This window comes from Amblyraja radiata, chromosome 2, assembly GCF_010909765.2.
Source record: "Amblyraja radiata isolate CabotCenter1 chromosome 2, sAmbRad1.1.pri, whole genome shotgun sequence".
NCBI classification, from domain to species: Eukaryota; Metazoa; Chordata; class Chondrichthyes; order Rajiformes; family Rajidae; genus Amblyraja; species Amblyraja radiata.
In genome coordinates, this window is record NC_045957.1 from 6,501,697 (window position 1) to 6,508,673 (window position 6,977).

At 42.2% G+C, this 6,977-nt stretch overlaps 1 long non-coding RNA gene across 1 annotated transcript; it reads left to right on the forward strand.

Annotated features, from left to right (window-relative positions):
- Nucleotides 1-498: 498 nt before the first annotated feature.
- LOC116985989 lies at nt 499-4,672 on the forward strand. The gene is made up of 3 exons (XR_004415381.1): nt 499-508; nt 4,572-4,574; nt 4,619-4,672. It is a non-coding gene; the product is annotated as an uncharacterized LOC116985989 (long non-coding RNA).
- Nucleotides 4,673-6,977: the final 2,305 nt, after the last annotated feature.

Consider the following 6,977-nt stretch of genomic DNA (forward strand, 5'->3'; position numbering starts at 1 on the left):
GCCCTATCTAGCACTCTCTTGAAAGTATCCAGAGAACCGGCCTCCACCGCACTCTGAGACAGAGAATTCCACAGATGCACAACTCTCTGTGTGAAAAAGTGCAACTCCACCCTAAATGGCTTAGCCCTTATTCTTAAACTGTGGCTCCTGGTTCTAGACTCCCCCAATATCAGGAACGTGTTTCCTGCCTCTAGCATGTCCAAACCCTGAATAATCTTACATGTTTCAATATGATCCCCTCTCATCCTTCTAAACTCCAGAGTACACTGGCCCAGCCGCTCCATTTTCTCAGCATATGACAATCCCGCCATCCTGGGAATTAACCTACGCTGCACTCCCTCAATAGCAAGAATGTCCTTCCTCAAATTAGGGGACCGAAACTGCACACAATACTCCAGGTGTGGTTTCACTAGGGCCTTGTACAACTGTAGAAGGACCTGTTTGCTCCTATACTCAACTCCTCTTGTTATGAAGGCCAACATGCCATTTGCTTTTTTCACTGCCTGCTGTACCTGCATGCTTACTTTCATTGACTGATGAACAAGGATCCCCAGATCATGTTGTACTTCCCCTTTTCCAAACTTGACACCATTTAGATAATAATCTGCCTTCCTATTTTTGCTACCAAAGTGGATATCCTCACATTTATCCACATTAAACTGCAATTTGCTAATGTTACTTTGAATCCCTTCATCTAAATCATTGAAGTATATTATAAATAGCTGCAGTCCCAGCACTGAGCCTTGCGGTACCCCACTAGTCACTGCCTGCCATTCTGAAAGGGGCCCGTTAATCCCCCCTACTCTTTGTTTCCTGTCTGCCAACCAATTTTCTATCCATGTCAGCACTCTATCCCCAATACCATGTGCCCTAATTTTGCCCTTTATTCTCATATGTGTGACCTTATCAAATGTTTTCTGAAAGTCCAGGTACACTACATCCACTGGCTCTCCCTTGTCAATTTTCTTAGTTACATCCTCAAAAAAAATTCCAGATGATGAATGCCAGCATGCTAAAAGCCTTCTTAACCACCCTATCTATCTGCAATCCCACTTTCATGGAACTATGCACTTGTACTCCTAGATAACTCTGCTCTTCAACACTTCCCAGGGCGTTACCATTCACTGTGAAGGTCCTGTCCTGGTTGGATCCTGTCCTAAAATGCAACTCCTCACACTTATCTGAATTAAACTCCATTTGCAATTTCTTGGCCCACTTGCTCAGATGATTAAGATCCCACTGTAATTCATAATAATCAAGTCAAGTCAAGAGAGCTTATTGTCCCAGATAGGACAATGAAATTCTTGCTTGCTGCAGCACAACAGAATATTGTAAGCATAAATACAGAACAGTTCAGTTCAATATACACATAAATAAACAGATAAAGTGCAATAGGCTGTTACAGTTCAGAGTCTGTTTGTTGGTGAGTTTAATAGCCTGATGGCTGTGGGGAAGAAGCTGTTCCTGAACCTGGATGTAACAGATTTCAGGCTCCTGTACCTTCTACCCGATGGTAGCGGAGAGATGAGTGCGTGGCCCGGATGGTGTGGGTCCTTGATGACGTTGGCAGCCTTTTTGAGGCAGCAACTGCGATAGATCCCTTCGATGGTGGGGAGGTCAGAGCCGATGATGGACTGGGCAGTGGTCACAACTTTCTGCATTATAATATTTATAATATACATCTTCACTGTCGACAATACCACCTGTTTGAAAGCAGTACCCCCCGTAGAATAAAAGGTAAACAAAATGGGTAGAAAATTATCTAAGTGCCAGGAAACAGAATGTAGTGGTGATGATTGTTTTTCAGACTGGAGGAAGGTGTACTGGAGTACCCCAGGGATCTCTACCACGACCAATGTTATTTCTTAATACATGTTAATGACAGGTATGCACGTGGCATAATTTCCAATTTTAGATGATACAATGCAGTGCATTGTGAGGGTAGATGCATATTATAGGCATTAAAATGTAATTTATTATTGTTCAATAGTTGTACTTTTGCTTTGCTGAGACCGTATCATTCTCTCTGTTAACAGGAAACGAAATGTTGGCTTCAGAATTAGGTGTAGGTAAGTAATATGGGTCGGAGAAATCCCACTTACAATTTTATTTTGAACAGAATTGCAATTTTAAAGTTAAAATTGTTGGTGTTTATCAGTTGTAGAAAAATCTCCGGGATATATATTTGGAATAATTTCAGAAATCCTTCATAGTAACTTGGACTGAAACCCTAGAGAGGCCAGGAAGTCTGACAAATTTCCACAGGAACTCCAAGTGATTACATTGGGTTCCTCCATTTTCCTGGAAAAGTGGACTCACATAAATCAAAGATCTACTTAGTGTGAGGAATTCTAGTTAAAGTCCGTGGGCCCCAGATATTTTATTCCAGGCAGCTGTCAATGACCCAGTAATGAATCCATTAACGATCAGGCGAGGGAGGAAGGAACTATGAGTGAAGCAGATATGGGGATAAGACTCAGCCCAGACAGGCTCTTGTGGCCAGACTGAATAATAGAAGATAAGACAGTATCATGATATAGGTGCCCATCCTGGTTGTGTTAATAAAAGTGGATGTTGTGGTGAACAGACAAAGTAAGATGCTATCCTCTCGGGCAAGAAGAGTAAGGGGGAAGACCCTGTTTTCCATCCAGTACCAATGACCGGAAGAGAACATGGACTGTTAAGCTGTTGTGGTCCACCTCACTTAGAATAGAATAGAATTGAATAGAATGCCATTTATTGTCATTCAAACAGACAAGGTTCGAACGAAAGTTCGTTCCTACAGTCATAACATCAAAAAAAAAAAAACAAGACACACAATTAACACAATTTACACAAACATCCATCACAGTGAATCTCCAAACACCTCCTCACTGTGATGGAAGGCAAAAGTCTTATCTCTTCCCTGTTCTTTGTTTCTTCTCCCGCGGTCCAGCAGTCCAACTGCTGCGTCGAGGCGATCGAGGCTCTTGAGGTTAAAGCCCCCGGCGGGCGATGGTAAGTCCTGCAGCCATTTAGGCTGCACTGGGCGATGTAAGGCCCTGCTCCGGGTCTTGATGTTAAAACCCCCGGCGGGCGATGGTAAGTAAGTCCCGCGGCCGTTTAAGCCGCGCCGGGGGATGTAAGGCCCCGCTCCGGGTCGTTTTAAACCCCGCGATTCGGGCGGGAGAAGTTGCCGTTGCGGGAGCACCGAAAAGCGGTCTTCCACCAGGGACCTGCGAGCTCCCGATGTTACCGTCCACCGGGCCTGCGGCCGGAGCCTCCGACGCACCGGTCGGGTCGCAGACCTTGAAGACGGTAACTTAGGGAGGCAATGTGCAAATATTGCATCCAAAATATAAAGTAGAATCACAAAGACATTTATCTTGAGATTACTACATGATCCACTGTTTCATGAGATTTGATAACTAAAACTAGAAGCTTCATGATTTAAATACACGTGTTGTTTATTTGCAGCCGGAAGTGTAAACATGGAACAAACTGAAGAAGAATGTAAGTTCAGACATTACGCTAGTTCACACATTTTAACATCTTTAAAATCGGATTGTATGTTGCCAAGTATGATTTGACTTTTACGTCGCCATTGGCTCGTTCGTGCAAAAAATCTAACGGTTTCTCACAGTTCCACAGCAAGGTTTCCCAGGCCTGTGAAATAGGTATGTTGAATTAAGAAGGAGGGAGACTTCTGCAAATACTCAGCTTGAAAGGCAGCATCCGTAAAGAGGGAAACAGAATTCATACTTCAGGTCAATGACCCATTATTCTGTGACCTAAAATGTTAATCTTCATTCTCTCCCTGCTGATGAGTAATCAGTTCAGATAAATGTAAGTTGGTGCATTTTGGGAAGTCATACCAGGGTAGGATATTCACCATGGATAGTAGTGCCCTGGGGAGTGTTGTAGAGCAGAGGGATTTGGGACTACAAGTACATCGTTTTCTGAAAAAGGCATCACAGATAGATATGTGGTGAAGAAAGCTTTTGGCACATTGGCCTTCATCAGTCAGGGAACTGAATATAAGCGTCAGGATGTTATGTTCTGGTTGTACAAGACTTTGATGAGGCCGCACCTGTGAACAATTCAACCTGTATTGTTTACAGTTTAGTTTGCCCCTCGATAGAAAAAACACAATTATGCTGCAACAATTGAAAAAGAGATTTACAAGAATGTTGCCAGGACTCGAGGGCCTGAGCTACAGGGAGAGGTTGGGCAGACTCAGACTTTATTCCTTGGAGCAAAGGGGATTGAGGGATGATCTTATAGAGGTCCATAAAATCATGAGAGGAATAGATAGGGTGAATGCACAGAATCATTTTCACAGAGTAGGTGCATCAAAACATAGAGGGCACAGGTTTAATGTGAACGGAATCTTAGCAGCAACTTTTTCACGCCATAGGTATAGGGAACAAGCTGCCAGTGGAAGTGATTGAGACAGGCCCTATAACAGCATTTAAAACAGCATTTGGACAGGTACATGGATAGGAATGGTTTAGAGAGATGCGGGCCAAATACCGGCAATGGGACCAGCTCTGATGGGGCATCTTGGTCAACATGGAGAGTTGGGCCGAGAGCCTGTTTCCGTGCTGTATGACTCTATGACTCAATATTCCCTATCCAGCTACGTATTTCCAGCATTCCTGTTTTTATTACAGATTTACAGCACCTGGAGTTTATTTTGCTTTTTGCAATGCTTTGCATTCTTAGCCTAAATCTCTTTTGTCAAGCTCATGTAGATGAGTCATCAAGTGGATAAACATGTACTGGCATTGCCTTGGATGGCATCTCACAGCTTGTGCTGCTCAGGTCAGCAGCTAAATCATTGGAGAAGCAAAAACATGAAGGCATTTAACTTGAGGGTAAAAAGATGATTCACTACCACTTTCTTGTAGTTAATTGGCGAGGGGAAATAAATGCTGGCTTTGGCTGCGATGCCTTTATTCTGAAAATAAATAAGTAGCAAATAAACAAATGACAAAATTGTATCAAAGCCATTTGAAAATATTTGTCCAATATTTATTACAAGAGTGGGGAAGTTGAATTTCCAATCTATTGACAGCTGCATAAGACCTTGGTCAGGCTGCATTTATAGTATTGTGTGCAGTTCTAATCACCCACCATAGAAGGATGTGGAGGCTTTGAAGAGGGCACAGAAGAGGTTTACCAGAATACTGGCTAGATTAGAGGGTATTCGCTATAAGGACAAGTTGAATAAAACTTGAATTGTTTTCTCTGCAACATCGCAGGCTGAGGGGAGACTTGATAGAAGTATATACAATTATGAGAGCCACAGATAGGATAGACAGTCAGAACCTTTTTTCACCACGGTGGAAATGTCAAAGACGAGAGGGCACAGCTTTAAGGTCAGTAGTTTAAAGGAGAGCAGGTTTTTTACACAGACAGTGGTGGGTGCCTGGAATGCATCGACAGTGGTGGCGGCGGAAACAGATACAATAAGAGGCTTTTACATAGGCATATAGATATGCAGGGAATAGAGGCATATGAATCATGTGCAGATTAGTTTAATTTGGTATCACGTTCAGCACAGACATTGTGAGCCGAAGGACCTGTTCTTCCACTGTACTGTTGTGTGTTGTATTTTCTGACAGGTTTAGAGTGACTCTCAGTCTGAATATTGAATGGTATTTGTATTGGGGCGAATCCCATTCACTTCAGATTTGCAGCTGGTCTTTTCTGATTGTATTGCATTGCATTCGCAGCATGTTTTAACAGCCTGAACAATTTTCTTTTCTGTTGACGGTAAAATGAAAGAAAATCAGAAAAGCTGATTCACTTTAACTAACAAAAATAATCACTTTAACTTAGAATAAAATGGGAATTTTCTCTATAATTGTTCTCCTTCCACTCAGGTATGGGATTTAAAATTTAAAAACGGTATGTAACACATCTTTTATGTTATATTAACATCTTGGCATTCCTCTGACCACAGATAGGTTGGCGCGAGAAGAACAAGAATTTCTGGAACTTGGTATGCAGAGTAGTTTAGTTTAGATTAGTTTAGAGAAAGAGCGTGGAGACAGGCCCTTCGGCCCACCGAGCCCGCACCGACCAGTGATCCCCACACAACAACACTACCCTACACACACGAGGGACAATTTTACATTTACACCAAGCCAATTAACCTAGAAACCTGTACGTCTTTGGAGTGTAGGAGGAAACTGAAAATCTCGGAGAAAACCCATGCAGTTCACTCGGAGAACGTACACACTCCGTACAGACAAGCACCCGTAGTCAGGATTGAACCCAGGTCTCTGACGCTGTAAGGCAGTAGTTCTATCGCAATGCCACCGTGCCGCTCTAAGTAGTGGAAAGAATTTGAAGGCTCATGGGGCCTGTCCAAATGAATATAGTTCCAATGTGAACTAACACTTAAGATAAGATAGTTTGAGATATTGGGAACAAATGCTGAGTTATCATCTCAAATTAAAATAAAATTAAAGTACAGGTTTCAGAGGTTATGGGGAGAAGGGTGGAGAATGGGATTAGGGGGGAGATCAGCCATGATTGAATGGTGGAGTATACTTGATGGGCCAAATGGCCTAATTCTACCCCTATTCCTTATGAACTTAATGGGATAATATAGAACTGAGTTGAATGGGTTATCAATGGTCAGTGTGGACTTGGTGGGCCGAAGGGCCTGTTTCCATGGTGTATCTTTATAATCTATATTCCATACTACCCTGGAGCTTTTTCATTTTTCAAAATGTGATTACAGATGTGCTCCTCTCTCTTCCTTAGACTATCTGAAGGTCTACCATATTCCCCAGCAATGTGACAATACTTTTTTTCATTTTTATTCAATGTAACTTCTTCCGCTGATCATTGTAACATATCATTCAAGAGTCAAGAGTTTAATTATCATATGTACCAGCAATGGAACGATGAAGTTCTTACTTGCTGCAGCTTAACATGCCCATAAAAAAACAAGAACATGCAAATAAATATATAATACAATTAAT